General features: G+C 33.8%; 1 protein-coding gene across 27 annotated transcripts in view; it reads left to right on the forward strand.

Moving 5' to 3' along the window:
- Positions 1-26,933, forward strand: part of LOC129794686 (protein muscleblind) — a 279,292-nt gene that overhangs the window by 14,214 nt on the left and 238,145 nt on the right. For 6 of the 27 annotated variants that reach the window (XM_055835524.1, XM_055835508.1, XM_055835517.1 and 3 more), the window contains exon 3: positions 9,592-9,677. The exons of 2 other annotated variants lie outside the window; for them this stretch is intronic. The gene's annotated coding sequence lies outside the window, so the exon portion shown is untranslated. Of the gene's footprint in view, positions 1-9,591; positions 9,678-15,164; positions 21,860-26,933 lie in introns of those variants that run through there. 19 more of the 27 variants (XM_055835507.1, XM_055835513.1, XM_055835510.1 and 16 more) reach the window with 15 other exon arrangements.

A 26,933-nucleotide genomic window follows, 5' to 3' on the forward strand; every position in this document is an offset into this window, starting at 1 on the left:
AAACGTTTTTGAATTTCAACGGTCTTTTTGAGACTTTTTGTGTTCGTCAGCGAAAGTGTTAAGTGAATTGAAGTTAAGTGTTAGCCAGAGAAAAAAAATGTATCATTTTTCCTCAAAAATTTCTCATCTTTTGACTTATTTTTGACATTTTTTCAATTGAACATTGACCGTTAGAAAATTGAACTGTTTAAAATTGGTGTCATTCATTCAACAAAACGTCAAACTGACACTAAAAGTTTTATTTAAAAGAAGAATCATTTTCTCGACTAAATTTTTCATCTTTTAATTCTTTTTTGATGTCCTATTAATATAAATTTATTTATTAATTTCGTAGTGGAAAAAAATTTTCTATTTAGAAAAATGGCTTAAAATATTCGATTTTCTTTAAAAGAATTGAGAAGAAAATTTCTCTTTTTTTTTATATAAGACGTGAATTTATAATCGTTCGTGTTTTTTTTCTAACGTTATAATTTTCTTCTAAATATTTGTCATTTTTAATGGTTTGAAAACCATATTTTTATCGTTTGCTAATTTGTTAGACTGAAATTCAATTCTTTTTTGACTCGAATTTTGACTTGAATAAAAAAATCAAACTTTCTGAATTTTTAGGGTATTTCAACGCTCAAAACTCTCCCTGACTACGCTTCTGTAAGGAGTGGCTTCAAAAAACTTCTAAATAGTATAAAAAATGTAATATTCCAAAATATACGAATATTGGCAACTTAATCGAAGATTAGTGAACGATGCATACATTGGCGAATTATCCTAATATTATTAGCGAATTATTCAAATCTTAACATCATTTGAGTATCGGCAAATAATTCAAGTCTTAACCAATGATCCTCAAATTTCAATTCACATAAACACCCGTTAATCCAAGTGGAATGAAAATATCAATTTTTCAAATTAATTTCAGTTGAATATAAACTTAAAAGTCTTTAATGTTTTCACGGCTGTCTCTAAAGGAGTTTCCCGCTTTGTAAAATTCCTCCAGCACACACCCGCCTTATTTTCCTTTCAACCAGAGAACATCCTAACAGAGAAAGAGATGGAAAATGTAATCCACGGCGAGCTTATTAAAATTGACCTCTGACTCTGAATTTTTTTTCTTCTTCTTCTACTCCCCTCCCATGCACTTTTCATTCCGACACCTCGTGCACTTTTACAACCCATGTCGCCTCGGTGTTAGTTGAAAGGGGAAACCAATAAATTACTGACGTCGCGTTGTGTGGAAAAACACCCAGAATGGTGGTGAGGGGGATGGAGGGAATTTTCCAGAGAGTGGCAAATGTGTCCTTATGTAGTGTTCGTAGTATTTTTCTCGTTGTCCCCGGGATCTAATTAATACCTCCTCGGTATTTGTGTGTGTGAGAGAGAGTTTTAATATTACATTTTAGTTGGAATTTATTTCCTTTTAGGGGGTAGGTGGAAGGTGTGGGGGGAATGCTATGAGGAGATTTCGGTGCGATTGTGATGCTTTCGGAGTGAAGAATGCAAAATTCCCAGGGTACTGCAGAACATCGTCGGGACGCATGAACCAAACACTTGGGGTTCACCACTGCTGTTTCCTCATCCTCTCTACTTTTTTTTTGCCCTTCTCCCTCCTCATGGATACCCCTGGACAATTTCACCCACCTCAAAAGGGGCTAAGCAGTCACAACTCAAAGACCCTTCGGTGAACTTTTTTTTCTGTTCACATTAAATGGCCCAAAATTGCCCAAAAGCATGTGTCAACATCTTCCGCATGAGACTCAATTAATGTCACTCACGAGGGGGGTCGAAGAGGTGTATTAATTGAATTTCCAAAATTTCCCCATTAATTGCCATTAATTAGGGAAATATTTCGTGCAATTTGGCCTATTAAATTCCATCGGAGGGATCTCTTTTGCATGGCGAAAATGATGAAATTGAGATGTGAATTTTTAATGAATCAGACGTCTCCATTGATTTTTCGCTTCACACACAAAAGCAATTAAGGGGATTTTTGGCCCCGCGAGACTTTTAACAGGGATAATATTTTCATGCAATATTTATTTTCTAACATAAATTATGCATATAATCCTCAAGATTTACATTTCTATGTGAAATTTTAAAGGGCATCGTGTTGTAATAAATTAATTTTTGATTGGTGAAAGGTAAACGGATTTTTTTTTCTAAAATGTTTTTTGATGGAATTTGATAAAGCTAATATTTTTCTCTATCGTCTTCTGGGGTTTGTTGGTAAATTGAGGGCTTCATATATAATCTCCAGTAATTAACCCTTTTACGTTTTTAGGGTCATACGTAGATCCAAACATGAAACATTTTATTTTTTATAAATTCATTTGTTTTATCTTGTTAGAAATAAATGAAATTCACATAGAAGAAGTCGAAGAAGACGTTTTGCCCGAAAAATATCTTCTGAGAGCCTATCTTGATAAAGAAATCGAATGTTTCAATGTTTCTATGTTTCACGTGAGCGCGAAAGGCTAATCTATCAATATAGAAATTTGATTTTTATTTTTTTATAATTCAATTCTTTTTTCTTTTAACTCAAAAGAGTTATTATCTCATTATTATCTTTTATTTTGCGTCTCTAGGATCATAGATCGAAACATGAAACATTTTATTTTCCCATTTTTTATGAATTCAATTTATTTTTCCTAGTTAGAAATACATTTAATTCACGCAGAAGAAGTCGAAGAAAACGTTTTGCCTGTAAAATATCTTCTGAGAGCATTCAGAGAATAAATATTGTGATAATACAGCGCATGTTTCAATGTTTCATGTTTCACGTCTGACGCAAAAGGGTTAAATTAAATACAATCCAGAAATTTCCCTTTGATTTCTCAATAACAATCCCCTTTTCTGGCAAATAAATCACAATATAAAATCACAAAATACAGCAAATCGCAGTCATATTGTCGTCGGGAAAATGTCCCATTTCCATCATATCTCTCTTTTCCCACGCTCACCCAGGGTGGGCATATAGTATGAAAAATGAAAAATCCCACACAATTTACCCCCTTAACCGAATGTTTTGTTCATCCCCCAAAAAATGACAAGAATGAGATGATTTTTTTTCCTTTTCTTGCCTCCCTTTCGGCACCAACATTTTTGGCACTTAACCCACCCAATTCGTTTGAGGGGGGGGGGGGTACCAGAAAAAAAATCCCAAAGAGTAAGAGGAATAGCCCCAGAAAGGGCCTTGCCAGAAGTAACTAGAGCCAAAAACTATTTTGTGAGAAATTTATGGTAATTGCAGCAAAGACGGAAATTTCAGCGTGGGCCAAAAGCTGTCTTTATTTTATTTTATTCTTTTTTTTTTGTCTTTACTCTCATGCGTCCATTGGGACAAAAATGGCATAAGATGACCTTTTTTGGGTGTAGAGCAAAGCGAGAAAAATTCATCCAAAAATCCACCAGAAGAGGGCTGTGCGGGGAAGAAGTAAAGCAGCTCGGACGTCAATACAATAAAACTAATGTGTGGATAAAGACATGGGAGGCAAAGATGAAGAATAAAATGCACCAAGAACGAGTTCTGGTACGTGAGAATTTTTGCGAAATTCCTCAATTGTGGTGAAGATGAAAATATTTTGTAGAATTATTTGAAAATTCTTCTTCAATTTTTTATGATCAATGACAGAAATACATGAGTTACGTCAAAAATTATTAAATAAGAATATGTGAAACATGTGCGCTGATGTTTCATCTGTGTCTCATAACAATGTTTTTTTTGGTTATGAGCTGCTGGGATTTTCATTAAAGAAAATACTTTGTGTTGGCCACGAAGTGAAACACAAACTAATATTTTGTAAAAAAATGTCATCGACTGACATTTTTGCAAAATCTGACAGAACGTGAAACATTTTAAATAAAAATTATAAAATAAAAAAAATGTGAAACAGTGTTTTTTGGTTATGAGTTGGTTGGAATTTTATTAGGGAAATATTTTGTAAGAAAAATTGCATCGCCTGACGTTTTTGTCAAATCTGACAGAACGTGAAACATTTTTACATTTTACATTTTTACATGTTTCAAGATTGTTTCAATATTTTCATGTTTAATGCAGAAATTAAACAAAATACAAATCCCAAAAAAATATCAAATGATGATCAATTAATATTAAAGAATCGCTCTCCGTGTTTTTTTTTTGCTTCCCTTCCCACTGCCATAATTTTCTCATACTGTTCTTCAACATTTTTATACTAATCCTTCACTTGTTTTTTTTCCAAAAATTTTTTCATTTTTTTATTTAGTTCTTTAAGATTTTTTTGGAATTGTTTAAAGTCCTCTGAATCTCCTGAATCCATCACCAATTTTTAGTTTGTCCCACAATAGTCGTTCCTAAATTCTTCTTTTTTTGCAGCAACTGCAACGACTTTCTGGCCAATTTTCTGAAAGTCTCCTTCCACCTTCTTCGCTTTTCTTGTTCTCTCGCGTGTATATGTGCAAAAAGAAGAAAAAGGAATCAAAGAAAAAAATGGATGAAAACCTGTTACAAAACGAAACGAATGCTGCACACAGTAAAACCATTAGCACTAAATCAAATAAATGTTCTCCTCCATCTTCATCGTCGACGGTGTGTGCAAAGGAGAAAAAGAAGTACACCGTGTTGGGACAATTCATTGGTGCGAATTTTGCGAATTGCCTTTTATTGCTTCTTCTTTTTCGACAAAACTATTTGGGATTTTTTCTTCTTTATTGGCTTACTAATGAAGATAGTCATAAAATTTAATTTTTTTTACATACGGGCTGTGATTCTTCCTTCAGAGATTGGTCCAAGTGTGGCAATATTTGATGAGGAGTGAGGTGAAATCTGGCAGAAAATTCAAGTGTGTCAAAGTTTGAGGATTCAAACTCTGAGGAAGGACAGCTCGCGCCAGGAATCACAGCAATGCGCGAGTTAGCCTTCCCCAGAGTTTTCTTTACCAAATCTTTGAAATTCTTGAATTTTCTGCCAGATTTCACCTTAAAAACTGATATGATTAGAATAGAATGAGATGGGCAATATAAAAATAGACAAAGGTAATATTTTGGAATCTATCCCACTCTTCCTTCAGCTCCTTCGTACAACTCCTTTCTTGTGGGCTTTATCCTTGCAACCAAAATAAAATCCGACATCTTTAACGGTGAATACGGGTTTTCTCTTCTCCTTCTTCTACAGATTAGCTTCACAGTGCTAGGGGTGGTATTTCACGTAAAAACATTTGAAGCACAGGTACAGAGAGCAGTGTGAACATACAATGAATGAAAAATTGTCTTCATTGCAGTTTTCACACTTTCTGTCTCATGTGCCTTGTAGGAAGCACACCTAGCTCATATTTTCAAATTCAGGCTTTTCCCCCGCCAAGAGTCCAGATTTATACCAGGCATACACTCATAGAAAAAATTCCGCAGTAATAAGAACGGAATTTTTTCTATGAGTGTACCTGGAATTAAATTTGTAAAATATAATTGGACCGATATTAGGTTGTGCCTGATCGGGGTCCGTATTATGTAACTCTCCGAGTGCCGGGTGGCTGTACGTACAATTCTTAAGGGCCACCCAGCACTCGGAGAGTTACATAATACGCCCTCTGCATTTCTTTTCTTCGAAAGAATCACAGCTAAAAAAGATTTAGAAAAAAATGCCTCTGGTGGACTCTTAAACGTCAGAAACTATTGCAGATTAAATGAAAAGTTTTATCAAATGTTATAAAATCATAAATCAAGTGTTAAAAAATCTTTTAAAAATTTAAGAAAAACAACGTTAGATAGGAAATTAAAACAAAAAATCTTGTCATATCGAACATTAGAATAATAATGTCAAATGTCAAAAAATCACGCTAAGCATTAGAAATTACTGGAGAATGTTCAACATAAGAAAAATTATATCAAACGTTAGAAAAAATAAATTATTTTATAAATGTGAAACGTTAAACATTGTTTAACTTACTAATTACAATTTAACTGTCATAAATCCGTTTAAAAGTTTTTCTTCTTCCTTAACTTTGACTATACCAATATAGTAAGTAAATAATTAGTAATAGTAAATAATTGACTATACTATTTATTTTATTTATTTAGTTTATAAAGGAGGTGCCATCATAACTGATGATTCCCCTGAATTGACTATACCTACTAATATGACTTTTTCCTTCCTTAACTTTATAACCGTCAAATTATTCGCTTATTCTACATGTAAAGTAAACTGATTGCGAATAAAACAGGAGATTAAAAAATACTTTGACTTTAAAATCGTTTTCTTAAAATTGATTTTTAGTTCTTCTCAAATCAAGAAATGTACATATATCCAAGATTCCTTATGTTTTATTTTAATAACAAGTCACTCATTTAAATAGATTTCTGACGTCTCTGTTTCCAAAAATAAAAAGTAAGAAAATAATTCCTAAAACTTTGATTTTAAATTCGTGTTTAAAAAATGTTGTTAATTTAGTGGAAAAAATTTCCCAATATCGACTTTTGTCCAACAAAAATTTTCTTTTCCCAAAAGTTATTTCAAAGAAGAAAAAAAATTCAAAACTTTTCAATTTTTCTGCTTAAATTTATCGTTCATTCGATGAGCTTTTTTTATTCAACAACTACCCCTAACCCGGATAAACTTTCTCGATATTTGCTTGAATGCTTTTTTTGCACCTTGTTGACTAACACGTAAAAAAAGCTTCCTCGTACTATTGATGGTTTTTAATTTAAAAGTTACTCTGTGCAGAGTGATTGAGTGGATTAGATTTGTTTGCGGAGGCGCAAATTGTCGCACAAAAGCACAATTGAAATTGCAAAAGCTCCATGGCGTCGCACGTGGAACTGTCGCCACATAAAGTGTGTTAACCCTGTGGAAAATGTATGCATAAAAGTGCTTTTGTTGGTGGGAAAAATAGATGCCAGAGCTCATAAACTTTACTTTGTCGCGGAAATGTTTTCCTTCTGCAAAATTGATAAATGAATGTGATTCATTTTGATGCAATTTTTATATAACTGAATGTAATACGAATGAATGTTTCTGCTTTTAATGAAATTTTAGGGCTTCTTAACTTCTTTGAAAAGTTATCCTAGAATGTTCTTTGAGGGATTTTTTAAAGCTTCCTATAAAGAGATTATAATTCCTAGAATACAAAATTGTTTTTTGTTTTAATTTCTTTTGTTTAATTCACTCATTTCGTTTTAATAAATTTCCTGAAAAACTTTTCCGTTTTTTTTCCGGAAGTCTTAGAAAAAACCTAACTCTATCTTTCGGTTCATTTTGAAAGCCTATCTAATTTAGACTTAGAACTCTTCAGAGGAAATGCTAAAAATAATAGACAGTCCTTATAAATTTAGTTTCCGAAAAATAAAAAAAAAAACTTTCGGAAATACAAATTATAAATATTAAAAAAAAACGAATACCTAATCCAACTAATAAAATATTCTTAAAATTCTTTCAAATACAGAAATATTTGTTTTTTTTTTAATGCAAGTCTTATGCAAAATATAACCTATAAAATATAAAATCGCATCCGGAAAGAATCAAACCGGAAATAAATCTAATTGAACATACTTACCTACATACATTAAAAAAAAACAACTATTTACTTGAAAAAGGAATAAAATTCAGTAATAATTTATGATAAATTGTCACAAAAGTATAATACAGAGTCAGTAAGAGAACAGGAAATTAACATGGAAAATTTCATCGATTGTCGTATGAAAATTCCAAGGAATACTTCTAAAAGTACATTTTCTGAGGGTTTTATCGGTTTAAGGCACTTGTAGCCAACGTTACAAATAAAATCTTTGGTGTTCAAACCTAATTAGCTCCATATCTTCGCTGTACTACATTTCTAAATTATCAGGTTTGTCACATGACAAATCGCGACATATCAAAGGACATTCAAAGTATGTTTTTAAAGGGATTTCTTTGTTGGCTTCTCTTCTGGCAAACCTTTTCCAAATATTGCACATTCTTTTTCAACATTCTGTCGCTGCTACTTTGTGGCCACTGCTGGGTATGAGTCCTTGTATGCGGCGGGAGGGGGTTGAACGTGGTAAGCAAAATGGACTTGATATGAAAGATAGAAAGCAACGAGTGTGAGTGGGTGCAATTTTCCACCCCTCCCCCCCTCTTCACCTCACACCCCACTCAACATTGGGGTGAATTTTGCAGGCGAGAGCATCTCACGGATCGCGTCTTGCATACGAAATGTAGGAAATTTCCTACGCGACAATGACAAGGAGAGTCGAAATAGGAATGAAATTCACTTGAAGGCGCGTCAGGTGAGAGACGAAATGGGCGAGACATGGATGAGAATGGGACGGGGGTGGAAAAAAGGGACTGTGGTGGGTGCAATATTTTGCGGGGTGGTTCACACACATTCAATTGTGGAAAAGTCGTTTGAAATTCAAAAGTTTCGGTACTGTACCACCAAACTGAAATTCACCGCACCTCGATAATCATATTCAGGAGCGTGCTCACTTCCTTCCACCGTGTTTGTCATTAATATTGCATCATTAGAAACATGACTGAAATACAACTCACACTGCATGGGTGTAAATTTTCGTGACATCTCTCTCTCTCTCTTTCTCCTGACAAAATTGGGGATTCATCCCTGGGACCTCGTGATGAGGATGATGGAGAACGCGGGCACATAGAGCTGTGTGACAAGAGATGAGAAAGAATATAAATGAGCTGTTTTAAATTATTAAAAAGAACTGACAAAAATAGCGACACGTGTGGTTGAGGGAGAAAGAGAAAAAACAGATCATATAAACTAGAAAATTTCACAGAGCAACACCTTGTGCCACAATGAGCAAATGTGGGTGGAAGCAGTGGACGTTTTTTTCTGTTGTTTAAATTAAAATTTGATATGTGGAGATAGTTCAGGACTGACCACTAATCTGTGCTAACTTAAGTGTCTTAAATCAGACCTTAATCTAAGTTTACTAAATCAGGTTTAGGATTTTAAATCTAGACTAAAGTTTTTCTAAACTAGATTAAAGTTTGTTAAGTCGGTCCATAAGTATTTTAAGCAAGATCTTAGTTTTTAGGTTAGGCCTTAGTTTTCCTGATAGAGGCTTTGATTTCTTAAGTTAAAGGCTAAAGTTTTATAATGGTCAAACTTTTTAGAGTTTTAAGTTAGATCAGACTAATCTGGGGCTGAGTTTCTCCTAAAGCCTGACCTAAATCTGGTTAGATAAGATAAAAAACTAGCTTTAAAGCCTGACCTAAGTCTGTTTAAAAAAACAGGCTTTAAAGCCCGACCTAAGTCTGGTTTAAAAAAAAAACTAGCCATAAAGCTTGGTTTACGAAACGGACTGTTTCATATTTCATATTTGTTTAAATCCTGACCCTAAAAATTAGAGCTTAGCCTTAAAATCAAAGTCTATTGAAAGAAAACTTAACTATACCTAACTTAAAAAATATTAGATCTGACTTGAGACACTAAAACTGGACTCAATAATGAATTTCCACTCAATATCCCCATTCCCATCATTAAAATAACAACAGTTTGAATCCATAAATTAGGAATCGCTCCTTTATCCTTCTACAAAAAAAAAAAACATTTAAAACTTTCCCCCCAGTAAAGTATCACTGTAAAACAATTAATTTTCGATTTATATACTTTTCACCCGTAGGGATTAGCTGTGAGAGGAAAAAACGGCGAACATTGGAAGCTGTCGAAGGGTCCCTTCCGTGCGAGGTGGAAAACTAATATGGCAAAGTGAGTAAAATTTATTTCTTCAACTCCACTAAAATGCTGCCAAATGAGAATGTTTTGGGAGGTGGGAAGGGGTGGTAGATGAAGCAAAAAAAGCTACAAACTTTTTTTTTTAAGTACAACTCCATGAAAAACTTTCTCTGTTTTTTGGGGTTGGTTGTGGGGGATGTTTTCGCGTTTTACCTCTTGTCGCGCGGTGGGGAGGGGGTGGGAGGAAGAAGGGGTGGGGGGTGTGCAAATGTTTGTGAGACCTTCAGAGTGGTGTTTATGACGCCAAACTATTTGCTGGTGTATCCCCATTTGATGATAATGTTGCAAAAAGGGAAGACGAAGCGCTATTTCTTCGTCTGCGAAAAGTGTCTATACGGTGTGAGAGCTTTAGACTTGAGCACATTTTCTCGCTCTACCCGCTCCGATATCATCGTACGTGGCCACATTATTGGCATCCCCCGTGGAATGGGAGGGGGGATGTACTTCAGCATCCCTTCGCGCGGTGCTTTTGAGAGTACATTGCCAAGAAAGGGGGTGGGTTTGATTTTTGCGAAAGTGTCTCTCATGTATCGCGTATTTTTCCCTTCTGTGAGATAGTTTGGTGCTCCTCCTAATCTACCGCACACACCCCCATCCCCTTATGAGCTACTTCCTTTTGCTCAATATGTGTTTGCTTTGGCTGTGAGTATCCGGCAAAAGGGCATTTGGGGGTGAGAAAAGTGATTTTGCAACAGAACTTCGCCCAAATGCAGCTTCTTCATTTTCCTCCCTTATTTCATTTTGTGCTTTTTTGCAACTTCCAACAATCTCGCACCACCCATTCACCCCTTTCACAGCTCTTCCTTTTTGTCCATCCGCACCCTTTAGATCGCTGTCTGTTGCTCCTTGCATGGACAATGGGAGTGAACGCGAAGAACGTGTTTGAGGGTGTTTTTGTTATATCCAAAGGGGTGGGTGGAGAGGCAACAACATGACACAAAAAAAGCTCCGCACAACTTGGAGCTTTCGACGTGTGAAGTGCTTCAAGAACTTAACCAACCGGAAATACTTTTGCCAATCTCGTTCCTTTTTCTCCAAAGTCTCGTGCGCTTTTACGGCTAAACCCACCCCCGCACCCCCCCAACCCTTCCTCTTTACTACCTATCCTGAAAAGAAGCTGCATTCAGTCGCCCTCGCACACGAAGTCCTTCAAACGTAATCCACCCGAATTGGCTCCATCGACGCGGGGGGTTGGTGGGGTAATTTGCAAAGTCATCAGTAAATATTATTTAAAATGTTTTATTCACCTTCGAGAACAAATCATGAATCCACAAGAAGTCCATTCATCCCCCACACCCCCCGCAAATGGACCTCTTGTTCCAAATTGAACTCAAAACCCGTTGCAGAACTTTCGATCAAAAGCAATATTACTTGTGCGGGGGTGGTGCAAGAAAACGGGGGGGGGGGGGGGGATGTGTTAGTTTTCTTGCTGAAGTCAGAGCACGTCGATGGGGCAAAATAAGCTCCATACCCAATGTGAAAGTTTCAGCACATTCAACGATATTTTCGCGAAGTTGCACAAGAAGTGTTCGAGAGATTTTCTCACAGAGAAATCTCTGGGAATTCTTTTCTTCCCTCAACAGTAATCTACTTACAACCCCCAATGACGTTGCACCAGTTAAAACACAGTTCATTCGTGATATTGTTTCTTCCGGAAAAATGGAAGGACCGTGAAGATTCGTTAGAGAATAAAATAGAATTCAAAGGAAAAGGTTATTATAATAAGTTGAGAAATTTCTCAAATTTAATCGCTAAAAACTGTAAGAATTCAATCTTTCGGAATTAAGGACATTTAATGGATTTATTTTCCTGAAAGTTTGTTAGAAAATTTCTGAAAAATCATGTTTTAATTTAATTTTCATTGCCTGAAATTTTGAAAATTGTTGTTCATTTATTTGTTAGAAATTCCGGAAAGTTATTTGTTTGAATTTAACGATCTTTCACATTATATTCCGAAAATTGATGCATTTGAAATTCAAAATTCAGAAAAATAAATTTACAGTTTGAATTTCCTGATATTCAATTATTTATTTAAAGGTTTTTTTTGTTGAAGGAATGAACTTTTCATCCTTAGAATACTCCTCGGGTAATTGAATCGTTTTAAATTCCGAATACTAAGTTGCTAGAAATTTAGGACATTCAATCGATTAAGATTCAAAATAAGCAAATGTCTAAAATTACGAATTTTCAATTGTTAGAATTTCCGAACACTGGATCATTATGAATTCGAATTTCCGAAAATTTATTCGGTAAAAATTCAGAAAATTATATTGATAGAAATATCGAAAAATCTCTAAAAGAAATTCAATTAATTTTTGGACATTTCATCGTTCCATGTTCGGAAAATTCGTTCGTTAGAAATTCTGAAAAGTCATTTGTTTATTTAAAAGAATGTTATGCACATTTCAAGGAATAAGTCCCCCGCATGTAACCAAAATTGAGTTTTAAATTATTGTAGGGGATCATTAAAGGTTCAAAATAAGCGTGGTCATTTCCCGGAAAAGCGCTGGGAAACCTACGAATTTTCCGATTTTCTGTTTAACCTATGTTGATTTATTTCTCAATTTATAGCAATCGTAGGATATTGTGATTGGTGTCAAATTAAAGCTATAATAATGCTTAATATTATATATTAAAACCATTTTCCAAAATGCACTAGAAGGTGAAAATTCGGAAAGATTTTCCGAACACGCATTTTTCTTTCGCCTCCCTTTTCCACAATATTGCATGGGACCACCTGGAACATCCCTTATTTTGTAGCTTTTTTAATCCCCTTTTATTTGGTATAGCACTTGGTAGGGAAATCCACTGGGAAAACTCGCTACAGAATGATTTTCCAAAGTTAAGCACGTTTTCGCGTTGGAAGAAAAGAGATAAACGATTTCTCCTCTTTGATGTTTCGAGAATGTTCCCCTAGAAAAAAATTGTCCATCTCTTTTTCTCCAATGCGAAAACGTGCTTAACTTTGGAAAATCATTCTGTAGCGAGTTTTCCCAGTGGATTTCCCTACCAAGTGCTATACCAAATGAAAGGGGATTAAAAAAGCTACAAAATAAGGGATGTTCCAGGTGGTCCCATGCAATATTGTGGAAAAGGGAGGCGAAAGAAAAATGCGTGTTCGGAAAATCTTTCCGAATTTTCACCTTCTAGTGCATTTTGGAAAATGGTTTTAATATATAATATTAAGCATTATTATAGCTTTAATTTGACACCAATCACAATATCCTACGATTGCTATAAATTGAGAAATAAATCAACATAGGTTAAACAGAAAATCGGAAAATTCGTAGGTTTCCCAGCGCTTTTCCGGGAAATGACCACGCTTATTTTGAACCTTTAATGATCCCCTACAATAATTTAAAACTCAATTTTGGTTACATGCGGGGGACTTATTCCTTGAAATGCGCATAACATTCTTTATAGCCCAGAGCTTTCAATTGTAAGAAATTCAGAACATTTAGCCGTTACGAATCACAAAATTTTAATCTTTCTATATTCTGAGAAATTATTTGTTAGAAATTCCGAATGATTTTCTGAAAATTTTCTTGTTTTTTTAAGAATTTTATTCTTCATTGATTTTTAAATTTTTTCCGTTCAAATTTGAAATAATAAAAAAAATTATTCGTTTGTAATTCAAAACTTTCAATCATAACTAATTCCTGAGATAGATTGGGTCAAAATTTCTTAAAATTGGAACTTTTAAAATACAAAAACCATAAATTTAGTTCGTTATTCTGAAAAATCATTTTTTAGAATTTGAGAGAATGTATTTAGTTATGGAAGATTCCGAAAAATTATTTGTTTGAATTTCCGAATATTGAATAAATTATGAAAATTATATCTTTAGCGAATTATTTGTATCAATTCTGAGTATTTAATATTCTGGATATTTTATCGTTCTTTATTCTGCAAAATCATGCGTTCGAAATTCCGGAAATAAAAAAATCGATCAGTTAGGTAAATCTTTAATTTTTTGAAATTTGTTGAAATTTTCTATTTTCCAACGAATTATTTATTCTAAGAATTGTCTTTTTAACAATTTTACGTCCAAAAATTCATAAAACTACAATTTCTCTTGCTGAAGATATGTGTCAGCTCTTCCGTACAAATTCACCCACATAGTCATTTTGTCTTTTACGAAGATCCGTCAAATAAATCCAAAAATAAGAGACATGAAGAAGACCATTCGACTGAGAAATTGGGAAGATTGACGGGGGTGGGGGGTGTGTGAAAGAAGCGCTATATACGTTGAAAAGGATGTAGTTAAAAAGTGCAATCGTTGACGGTATCCCCAAAAGTATTCCTAATCCACCCCCTTCGCCACCCCACTGAAAAATATAAATATATATAAAGTCGAAATAGCATTTTATAACCGTAAAACTTTATACATCCACTTTGGCTTCCTCCCTCAAATCGACAAGCATTTTCCCATCTTCACGTCTCTGCAATCTTGCCAAGTGGGCAACTTCTAGCTATCCCTCTGGGTGGGAGCGGGGGGGGGGGGGTGTGCTGGTGCACTACACATACATATATTGATTTTGTGGGGGTTGAAGTTTTTTTTCCAAAAAATTTCTCACAGAAAAATTCCATCAACAATACACATCGTCGACACTGGGATGTCATCTTGAGATGGAATATTGAACGGAAGAGGTGAAGTTGATTTACTCAATTCACTTTTCTCCTCACTCGTTTCATTTGTATTTTGAGGATTTTCCTTTTTTGTGCACAAATTGGTAGAAATATCAATTCATTGAGGAGTTTTCCTTCAGAGAATTGCAATTGGTTCATTGAGAAGTGAGATCAAATGGCTGTAAAAGCCAAAAAACGGTTCGTTTTTAAGATGATTTTCTGTGGATTTTGCAGTTGTTACAAATGAGCACTGTTGACGTGACTTCCATTTTACTTCAATACCTGATGAAGAGGGTAATTATCCTCGAAATGTTATAAAAGGTTGAAGAGAAATTATAAATTAGAAAATTTTTTTCTAATCCTAGCTCATCTGTCTCTTCTCACATTCCCCTATCGGGTCTTTATACTAACATAGTAGACTCATTTTCTTGAAGAAAATTCATCATTTCTTCGTCTCTATTGCCTTCGGATGCCCCAGAAAGGCTGGTCAGAGATGAGAAAATGTCATCATATTTCTTCCGCTATGTCCTCGCACTAAATTGCTATTTGCCGAATAGAGGGTGTTTCAACTCAATTGAGACCGGAAAGAAAATGGCTAAAACTTGACCCTTCCACTGCCCTTTCTACCCCCAAAAAGAAGAAAAAACTGTACTTGTGGGGAAAAGCCAATGACTGATGGATATTTACATGAATTGACATGACAAAATGTCTTTTGTGATTTTTCCTTCATCAACCAATTAATCAATTATCCCCATCTTCGATGATTCATCACTGCATAGGGATGGGGTAGTTTATTTCAATGGCTTATTTATCTTCCGGGGAAATGTATTATGTATTTTTTAAAATGCAAATCATAGCGTAAAAATAAACAGCATGAAAAATAATTGAATTCTCGAGTAAATATAATTTTATTAATTATATTATTTTTTTTTATAAAGTGATTTTAAATTGAATAATAAAAACGTGGTTTTGTTGTTATTTACTTTGCAATATGCCTTAAATTATGTATGTACATAATATTGTGTTTAATTTACATTTAATTTATTTAATGGGTTCCGAGGATTTTTTTCCACCATCAGCTGCATTTGGAGGAGTTTTAAGGAATTTTTTTCTCTCCTTGCAATCCTCATTAAATTCGGGTGGGGATTTTTTTTTATCACGAAGCCATAGGAGGAAGGGGCGAAAAAAAAGCAGCAGTGCGGGAGAGTAAACTACATTTGATATTCATTTTGAATCCTTGGCACGTCCATTCCAATTTCAACTTTTCCTCCCTCTATTTTCCATTTCGTCTTCCATTCAGCAAAATATGTTTTAGCATAAGCATCAACCCACATTTTTTTTTTGCTTCTTCGCTCCCTTCTCCCGGGAGTAGCGAAGAGGCAAAAAAAAACGTCCTCGAAGGACACAAAAAAAAGCTTCTCTACACACCTTTAGCCTAAAATGCCACACAGCGATTCTGCCAAGCTGTATTAGATTTTTCTCTCCCCTAGAACATCTCTTCGTTGGTTTTTTTTCTTCTCTCCGACAGTACCTCCTCGAAGGCATTTCCCCCCGTGGCTTTCGTAGAAGAGTCCACCCCCACACACCCTGATAGTCTGCAAGGCATTAAACTCATGAGGGGTGGGTGTGTGTGTAAGTAAAAAGTTAACTTTGTGCCAAATGCAAAAGAACAAGCCAAAGAGATGTAAACTCAAATCAATTTGTCATCCACCCTCAACTTAATTTTAACCCTCTCACGTGCGAGCTTTTTCCACGTGCCACAAAAGAGAATTTTCAAAACCCCTCGGCGCAACATTTTTTTTCTCTTCTTTTTCTCTGAATTATTAATTAAGTGCCAAAGTGCGGATTCAGTGGAATAAAAGAATGTGGTTTTTCACGGGAAAAACGCATCAATATTTAATGCAAAAGCACTTTATTGTGGTTCTGAATGGGTTAAGTTGGGGAGAAAAAAATGTATTTGCGATGTTTTACAATATTTTTGTTGCTTTGCTTTTTATGTATTTAAAATGGGATTATTCATTTGTAATTCCTTTTGCAACAGTCTTTTGACTAAAAAAGGATTTTCCATGTAAATTTTACCCTGTCCTAGTATATGATTTATTTAAAGACCTTACAGAGTTTTTGAGTAATTCCAGGGACTCTCTTTAAAGGTCAAAACAAATAATTATCAAGCTAAAAATTATTTAAAAAAAAATAAGAAAGGGAAATTTTTAAAATTAAAAAAAAAGTTAGAGGAAAAATCATAAGTTAGAAGAGAAACGTTAAATAATAGAAATTCAGGCGTTTAAATGAATGTCAAACGCTAGAAATTTACTATCAAATTTTTAAAACGTCAAACGTTAAAAAAGTAAGTCGATTTGACAGAACAGAAAATCAATCAGCAATAAAAAATATCCAACATAGAAAAACAATTCGTTAAGCGCCAAAACGAACGTCAGAACAAACGTCAAATATTAAAAAAGAACTGTCAAACGTTAGAAATTACCATCGAGCAATGTCAAATTGTTTTAAATCTATTTTCAATGTCTTTAAAAGTTAAAAAAAAAATCGTATGACGCCTCCTTAAAAGATTTCTGGCTACGTCTCTGGGTAAATTCATGTGTAAATGTAAATAGTCATGAGCAAAAATACTTTGCGTATAAAAGAAGGTTATTTTCTATTATTTTTATTAAAAACTTTTAGCCCCAATTTACCCCATTGTATTTCTGTTATTGATAATTTTTTAAAGTTCTTCTTACATTTCTGATTTGCGAAAAAAATTTAAACAATGACGTCACTATTGTATTTCTTATCTCGTTTGAAGCACGAAGTATACTCCTTTTGAAAAATCATTAACGAAGCATTAGTATAAAATATGCTATGTATTTTTAAGAGTTATTAAACAAAAAGAAATAAAGCTTTGACAGTTTTTTCTCAGTGATCTTTGTGAAAAATTAGTGTTTTTATGATTTTTTAGTTTGTAATCTCCTTTGCAGGATAAGGGTTAAATTACTCTGCATATCCTGATTTTTCCTGAGGTGGAATTTTTTTATACAGGAACGGGTAAATTCCTTTCTCCTAATTTCAATTTTTTTCTAATTATTCTATATGACTGATTATGCCAAAAAATTAATTTCTTGAAATTGTTCTTTTTTCAAAGACAAACAAATATCCTTTAGAAAATCTACAACAATTTCTACCTGTGTGAGCTACCTGCAGGTATATACTTATTAGAATAAAAATAGAAAAGGGATTTTTTTTCTGTTTCTTCTTCCATTGAACGACCTGCCCGTTTTTCTGCATTTTGCCAAACTTCCCTTTTTTTTACCACAAAATTTGCACCTGCGAACTCTCTCAAACAGGGGGAAGCCTTTCGCATTTGCCGACGCACTCCATTTCTTTTTTTTCCTTCATAATTCTCAACATCGCGTGCAAGAGTTCACTGTATAGAGAGAAAAAAAGACTTTAATTGTGCCAACTTAACCCCTTTCTTTTACACGCGGAGACCCTCTACCAAAAAATTATAATGGCGAAAAAAAAAACGCCGGCAAAATCCTCCTGAATCAACGGAAGTTGCAAAGGGGTTAGTTAGATCGGTGCGGGTAAAAAAAAACGCACGAGGTGTTTGCATTCGGCGAGAATTTTCCGTGATATAATTCAAATTTAATAGAGTGATAGAAGGGGGATGAAAATTACGCATAAAGTCGAAGAGTTGAGAGTTGTGGAGAGTGCAGAAAAAAAAACACGGGAGATGAAAAAGCAAAGTGGATGAAAAAAATTCTCTTGTACACACCAATTCAATTATGTGTATACAATTCCATGATCGAGGGGATGTTTTTGCTCCATTTATCCCAAACCCCTTTTTCCACGCTACCTACATTCCCTCTCTGCTGGACTGAAATGCTGCAGAAGCAGTCTTGGCAATTGCAAAAAAAAGGAGAGGATGGAGGACAAAGTGGACTGAGAATAAATAAACTCGGTGAATTTCTTCCTTAAATCGTCGTCCATTCCCCTTTTTGGATAAACTTCTTTTTCTCCTTGTAAACTGGGAAGTTGTTTTCGGGATGTGTGTGGTTTGGCTGTGCATCTGTAAGGGGTGTGTCATTCATCACAATTTTTCCCCCTTAAATATAAAGATTTTTTTTTTAATTTGGGAAATCTCTTTTTTCCTTAAATTTTAATATTTCTTTTATTGTATTTTTTGAAAAAGAATTGTAAGCTTCGATAGGTTATAAAATAAAGTACTCGATATATTTGTAGAGCTTAACGATGACACAATTCGCTTTATAACAGTTTACGTATTCTGCATGTACATATAATTCTTATAATTAAAAGAAAAACTTATGCCTTTTTCAATTTTTAGACTTTTATTGATAGGTTTTTTTATATTTACCGAAATTCTAAATAAAACATCTAACGTTGGAAATTACAAAAGTCAGAAGACGTAAGAAACGTCAAGCGATAAAATAAAAGTCAAACTGAAAAGAAACGTGTCTGAAAACATTGTCTAACAATTAAATAAATATAAATTATTATAAAGGAATTGTTGAAGGTTTTAAACGTTTAAGATTAAAAAGAATAAAACGTTAGAAAGAAAACGTCAAATCTTAAACTAAATGTCAAATGAGAGAACATATGTAATTTTTAAACGTGACAAAGTAAATAGACAGAAAAGAAACGTACATTCAATTAAAAAAAATACTCTTGTAAAATAAATATCAAACGTTAGAAAGGAAACGTCAAATATTGGAAATTACGTTAGAAATTATAAAAAGGAAAAGGAAATTTTGAACGTTAAAAAGACACGTTAAACGTTAGGGAAAAACGTCAAATCTTAAAATAAATGTCAAATGAGAGAACCGAATTTTTAAATTTTAAACATAAGAAAATAAATGTAAACTGACTGAAAATAAGTGTTAGACATTTACATCCAATTTGAATAAATATTCTTTTACAGCTTCTTTTAAAAGAATGTATAACGTTAGAAAGGAAACGTCAAATATTTGATATTATGTCAAGCAATAATAATAATCGTAAACCGATAGGAAAAAAAAAACTTTATTAAATACAACGTTAAACTAAAATAATTACCAAATACTAGATACGAAATGTCATTCGTTAAGAGAAACGTCAAACGTTAAATAAAATTTTAAAAATGATTAACAACAGCGTCAAGCTCTAAACTCTAAAAATGGAATTATAAATTCTAGAATAGAACTGAAATGCTAAAAATGCATGAATTTGTCACTACGCCTCTGTTTTAACCTTCCGGACGGCCGTCCAGCTGGTCAGACGGATTTTTCCACCATATTTGCAAGTCCCAAAAAGGAGCTTACATCAAGTTTGAGCCCGATTTAGCGCTCTAGGTCCGATTTAGGTCATCCTCCTCTATTTCATCATCATTGGCTGTCTTTCTTTATTACAAGAAAACATTCAACTATATATTTTCTCTTTTATAAGCTTTAAGATAAATTTGAAAAAGAGAAGAAAAAAATCCCTATCAATTTCTTGCAGTGCAAATCCCTCGATATTTTAATCCTCTTTACCCCATATTCTCTCTCTTTTCTATGTCCAGACTCGAGAGGGCGGAGGGGAGGAAGGGGTTTTGTGTAGAAAGCCCCCCTTCCCCCCAAAAACCACAGTGTGAGTATACTTGAGAGAAGTTCCTTGTTGAAAGTTGAAAAGAATCCCCATTTCTCATCGAATGGGGGTTAATTTGACCATGATCACCCTCCGAAGGGTGTTTAGTGTTTGAGAGCTCGCTCCGCTTCATTTTCCTTGTCAAGGATAATGAAAAGGATTCACTGGAGACATTTACTCTCTCTCTCTCTCTCTCGCCATCTCACTCACACATGAAATTTTCTCACCTCATGCGCCCCAAGAGAATTATCCTTCTGGGCTTTTGACCTTCGGGGGTTGAATTTCCGTGTGTTGCCAACCCTGTGTCAGCGGGAGGAGGGGTAATCTTCTATCTCTCTCTCATGTACATTTTCTGTTGAGTTTTCAGTGATCGTTGTTCCATCTCTCTCTCACATTTGGGACATCTGGTGGGGTGTGAAAGGTTCTCTTGGTGAGGGATGAGAGAGCGAGAGAGAATTGGGAAGAATTTTAATCCCCTAAGCTAGAATGTCTGTCTGTGGATGCATATAGTTTCCCATTTCCGTTCTCATTCCCCTCACTCTCTCACAGTGCCACAGTTGACAGATGCAGAGAGAGAGAGAGTCCAGTTGATATGCGTGTTTTGCATATTTGACAGTTTTTTCATTTGAATAGCCTCTCTCACTCTCACGTGTGGCTGATAAATGCCACAGCCAGGGGAGTGTGAGAGAGATAGCGTGCCATTGAGGGGAAATTTTTGCTCATGACTCTCCATGAATTTCGCATAAATACATACATCTCACTCTCGCATAGCTAAATACTTCCGCTCTACTCTCTCATCCCATGCAGACAATATTCTGTCTCTTTCCCACGGTGGGTCCGTGACAGAGTAGGTTGAATTTGCCGGACGCCAGGCAGAAAATTTCAGTTCACAAAATACCGTCTTCAGTCTACGAGCGACTACGTGTACGAAAGGTCGCGCTGTTTCGCATCCCCGCAACATTTTTGCCGCTTTTATTGCTTATTAATGTATTAAAAAAAAGAATTCAACAAAGGAAAAATTAATAAAAAATAAAAATCCGGTGAATTGAATTCAAACGCTGTTTCGGGAAAAAAAGCAAGAAGCTCTTGAGAAAAGAAAATTCTGAGAAAATCTGGAAAAAAACGGAAGCACAGAGAAAATCCACTGAAGTTTCTTCCTGAGAACAAGGAGGTTTTTTTGTGTGCAAAAGCCGCGTAGTTTCGTACTACACTAACACTTGTTTCGGATAAAAATCAGTAACCTCTCAAGAAAAGAAAATTCGCCGAGACTACCGCGAATCCCGCAAAGTTGGGATTCTCCGACAAAGCTCCTCTTGTGTGTCCGCAAAAAAGGTGTTGGTGGTGGAAGCAAAAGTTTAAAAAAAAAAGTTAAAGGAAGAGAAATTAAAAAAAATCCTTAGAACTTGAAAAATCCTTCTAAAAAAAATTTTTAAGGGATTCCAATTACATCCTTCTTAAACAAAAAGATAAATAAACCCACGTGTAGTTCTGAACAAAGAAAGAAAAAAATTAATCAAATCTTTAAAAAAAATTCTATCTGCTAGATGTTCTTAAAATTAATCGCATAAATTCTTATTAAAAAAAAAAATAACACAAAAATCATAATAATTCTTGAGTGATTGTGAAATGCAAGTTTGTGAAAAAAGTTTTTAAAATCTTAATCCAAAATATTACGATAACATATAATAAATTAGCAGGTTAATCGCATCTTCTCTCTCGTCTATAGAACTCGTTAATACGACATATTTTGTGCTATATATAAAGGAAAAACAATCTTCTAAGTGTGTGAGTTTTATGCAGAAATAAAAGAAAATTGTAGAAAGGTGTACATTGAGGAAAAGAAAAAGTGTTCTTTCCAGTAAACTCCCTAAAACACTCGCTTAAGGATCTTTGGCATTGAAATTGGTGTAAGTTTTTATTCAAACGTTTCTTTAATATTTTCCCAAAAAGCTTGAAAAAAGTTGTTGAAATTTTACACTAAAAGAAAAAAATTGTTTGAAAGAACGAAAATTTGCAAATTATTTTCAATTAAAATATATAAATTGAAGGGAAACATGAGGAGTTTGGCAACTTTAAAAGTTCAGATAAGTGTGAAATTCATTAACTAAACTTTGAGGAAGAGAAAAGTTCGGTATAAGGTAGTTGTAGGTTGATAAATTTCCTACAAAATAGTGCTAAAAGTTCTTTGAAAAATATCTCAAATCAGTTAAGAACCTGCCAAATTAACAAACAGCGTTAAATAATCAATTTTAAATTCAGAAGAATTTGAATGTCGATTCTGACAAAAAACTTAAAATTTGTTGTAAGATTTTGACAGTTAAAGAAAAACAAATTATTTGTGCCAGGAAATAGTCAGAAAAACCCATAAAAAGCTCTGGAAAAATAATCCAGATTAGAATCTTTAAAAACACGAATAAAGAAACAAACAAACTGTTCTAATCTTATAAGATTTTTCCCAGAATAGGAAAAATTTCATAACGGACAAATTGTAAATGAAAAAAGAAAATATTTTTAACAGAACTTACCTCTTTGTGAACAATTATCTGTGATTCAGAGGATAAAAGAGCTGAAGAACGTAAATTTAAAAGTTTTTAAAGATACTAAAACTTATGATAGAGAGAAATTTTCCCTCATTCGGCTTCTTTGAAAGTTAGAACGCAAACAAAACTCTCAATTTTTTTTTGGTTTTCCAATAAAACTTTTATACCTACTTTTGTCAGCACAACAGCTCTGTGCTTTTAATTCCATTTCAATCCAGATTAGAATTTAAATTTGAGGGTTTACGGCTGACGAGAAGTGAAAGATTAAATTCTTATAAGTCCAATAAAAAACTTTCCTATAAGGAGAAGAATTTTTTATTCCGTAAACTTCCTTCCAAATGTTTATAAGAATTCAGAGATGAGTTATTCTATGGACCAGAAGAGCAAAAAGGCTTTTTTTGTAAACCCAGTTAACTGTTTAATGAATAAAAGAGAATATGTTTAAAATCATTAAATTCTTAAAAGTTTTATTGATTGTTTTTATTTCAAAATAGAATAAAAATTTATTATATACAAGATAGCATTTTAATCTTATAAGCAAGACTTTTATAAATACAAAAATATAAATTAAAAAAATAATTTAAACTTTATAAAAAAAATTATTATTGATTTTAAACTTTTCAATAATGTCTTGAAAATGTCTTTTCTTTAGCATTTCTGATTGTAAATATCTTTAGAACCACATATAATTTTTTCTTTCGTTTTTTATTTCTCATATTTTACATATTATCCGCAATTCAAATGCGAATTGTCCGGGAGTATATTCTGACAAGATTCTGGATAATGTCACTTTACATTCAAATAGTTATTCTGATTGGAAAATCTTGCAAAAATTTAAAAAATAATCAAAACTGAAAGGTGATTAGTAACTTTAAAATTGTAGTGTAACAAGTAGCTCCAGTTTCCTCCATTAAACTTCTATTTAGTCATCTGTGCTCTGAAAATAAATTTATATCAAAGCAACATAAATAATTGGGTTTTTCGTGTATGAATAATGAGGTTTTCTTTATTATTTCTTAAAAAAAATGTTTTTCAACGTTTCTTAATAAACTTCTTTAGTAGGTATCAATTTTTTAACTTTAAGTATTGGAAAGATTGTTGAATTTAATTTCTAAAAACATGACAAGGACTGAAAGATCTAACCTAGAAACTAGCCTTTCTGCTATTTCTTTCTTTTGTATGTTGTTGGTATGTCTGCAAATTTATAAAGTCTACGCCAGACGTATTTAGAAAGAAAATAAAATTTACTATTCTTTTCAATTGTAAAAAGATTTTCTAAAAACAAAACCTAATACGAGAAATTTAACGTCAAATGTTTAAGTGGTTTAAAATAATGTCAAACGTCTGAATTAACGGAATTTATTGATTTTGGATGCACAAGTTGACGTAAAAGCCTTTGTTTTTCACAAAAATCAAATAAATTTGGTAATAGAAAAAGTCTTAGAACTTCTTACGAGAAAAATCAAGAATTTTGGTCCTAGACTTATCGGATTTAACGCTTTTTAATCGTTCTAATCAATTTTTAAAGCTCTTTTAATCAAAAACAGAATGTTTCTGTCAAAACCACCCCTTTGGATAAAGATCTGGCTTCGCTACTGATCCTAGGCACTTTGTCCCGATTTTTAAAGTTCCTCAGACCCTATAAGCCCCTTAAAAAAACATGAAGAATGGTAGAAGAAGGCCCCCTAATTGCGAAAGCGTCTGAAATGATTTTTTGTGTGTGCTTTAGAGGCCGATGATGATGAAGAAAAAATCGGACTCGATAAGAACGTCTTATCAGTGTTGAATGTCTTTTTATAAACTGTTACTTCAAGTCATGTTTATTGACGACAGAAATCCCAGGTCGATTTTTTATTCACGCGGATTTTGTGGTGATTTCTTTGCGGAGATTTTTGGTGGCTTTTATGCCGTTTTTCGTGTGTGTGCGTGTTTGCATGCGAAAATCTTTAAGAGAAGAAGAGGAAAAAAAAGTGTCTCAAAAAGTCCGAAATGGTGTCTTCTGAAAAGTCGTGGATGCAGAAGCATATTATATATGGCGCATATATATGTATGTAGACTATGTGGTTAAAATGAAACCAGTTTTTGAGCAATGTAATCATGTTTTCGGGGCATTAATTCAGAAAACTAAAATAAGAAAAAAAAAGAAGAAAAAGAGAGACGAATTCTCAATTCCTCTGTGTGGTGTTGCACAAAAGTGGCTTCGTCTGGTCTTATTGTTTTTCTTTTGGTCTTGTGGGTCTCTCGCATTTTGCCTCTTTCCCTTTTACCCATAATGCGGATTTTTGCTCTGTGTGTAAAATGTGCCAAAGTGTGTAGGAGATAAGGTGGTTTGGAAGGCGCAAAGGGAAAGCACAAACTTGGGCACAAAACCAGCTCTGTGCTATATATATGTGAATTATATATATTTGCTGCGGGTATATATATGCAAAAAGGAGAAGAACATAGCAGAAGGGAGATTAAAGACGAAGTAAAGAGAGGAAGATTGTAAATGTTCTAACGATATATTGGCGCGAGGGTTACTTCTTCCTCTCTCTCACACTGTTTTCTTATTTATTCTGCACACAAAATTCTTATTCATCGCACACAATCTCTGTCGTTCTGGGTGGACGCCACTCAATTACAATTTTTTTCTACTTCTTCGTCTTTCCTTTTTCATCACTCGACCCCCTCAAGCTTCCCCCAACTTCAAAACCAAGTTTTCTTATCAATTAGCCCCGAAAAATATATCATTTACACACAGAAAATAGAAAGAGAGGCACGAAAAAATTCACAACTGTGACGATGAAAATCGTATGAAAAATTATTCGACACAACGCGCGTATTTTAGCATTTCAAATAAAAAAAAATCCATCCAAACAACATTCACGAGGGGCAAACAGCAGCAGAAGCCGGCAAATTTTTTTTCTCTCAGTGCGTCAGGCACTTGGAGAAGCCAAAAGAATGTCCATTAAATCAATATTGAGAACGCAATGGGGGGAAACTGAAAAAAAAGGAGAAAAGATTGGTGGAAAAGTTTTCTTCAGCACCTCGGGTGTAATCTCTCGTCGAGGTTTCTTTTTTTCCCAACTGAATTTTGAAGTGTGTGTTAATGCTAAAAATAGTGCAGATGAAGCCAAAAATCCACCCACTCATTCAACCAAAAAGCATCACATTTTATTTTCAAAATGTTTTCACATAAAGCGATTTTTCCCTGACTTTTCCCATTTCCCGAATTTTCTCATCATAAAGCAAAAAGAAACTGCATGAAAGCGTGTCATGTTGGGTTATTAGAAATGTCATGAAGATTTTTTTTCTTTCGGTCTCTTTTAATTTGCATCAAAAGTTTGCTAAATAGCGAAAAATTCATCGCAACGAATTTAAAATTGTTGCGTAAATAATTTTGTAGTTGAAGCTAAATTATTGTTTCCTATTTTAGCTGAGTAGGTGGCACTGTGTGATAATAACGTGGAATTTTAATCTCAAAACGCTCTTTATTTATTTATATTTTGAAAAAAGGATTTGTTTGAAAATTATTTATGGCAAATGAAGGAGTTTATTCGTTTCTATACGTGCTAAATTTTAATTAGAAGATTTAATCGGAATACTTGCAATCTTGTAAAGCATCAAAATAAAATAAAAAATTGCCAAATACTTTGAATTTTTCCAATAAGTGACGTCAAAATTGAATGAAACATTTACGCTAATGTTTTGTTAGTGTTTTAGAGAATTCCATTGGAATAAGCTGGGTGAAGCTTGTCCAAAATTTTGCCACAAAAAGCAAGCAGTGACTTTCGCATTGTATCTTTTATCTGTTTCAGTGCATGAAATATTTACGCTAATGTTTCACAAGTGATAAACAAATTAATTAATGTTGCAACTGATAAGTGAATTAATTAAATTTTTGTAATAAAAAAAGCTATCGCCATCTTAGAAAAAATATCTTCCACACACTATTTGCAATTAATTGGCAAATGGAAATGTTTCCTCGCAGTTTTTCCGTGGAAATTCAAGAAAATCTAAGTTGAGAGTTGGCAAAAAAAAAATGAATTCAAAGCCAAAAATAGACACCGACGAGCTAGAGTGGAAAAAAGGTGCTTGTAATGAGGAAGAATGAAAGGAACATGAAAAAAAAAGACTCCCAACGAATTAGTTGAGATTTCTTCTCGAAGGCATTTTCCAGGTCATTCACTTCCACACTCTGTGGAAATTTTAACGTGAAGTACCCGATGATTTGCGCGGAATGTACAAGACGGCGGGTTGCGGATTCAAGCCTGCGGGGGTGAAGAAAACTTTCTTCGCCATGGGAATTTTTTGTACCAACTTTTTTTTATCAAATTTTTTGCATATTTGACGCATAAATTAATCCAGGAAGTGTTGTAAAATGTGATTTACAAAAATATTTACAATTTGCTTTTTTTATTTTTTCTTCTCCCAAAGATTATCAACAATAGCTTAAGGATTT

Source organism: Lutzomyia longipalpis, chromosome 4, assembly GCF_024334085.1.
Source record: "Lutzomyia longipalpis isolate SR_M1_2022 chromosome 4, ASM2433408v1".
NCBI lineage: Eukaryota > Metazoa > Arthropoda > Insecta > Diptera > Psychodidae > Lutzomyia > Lutzomyia longipalpis.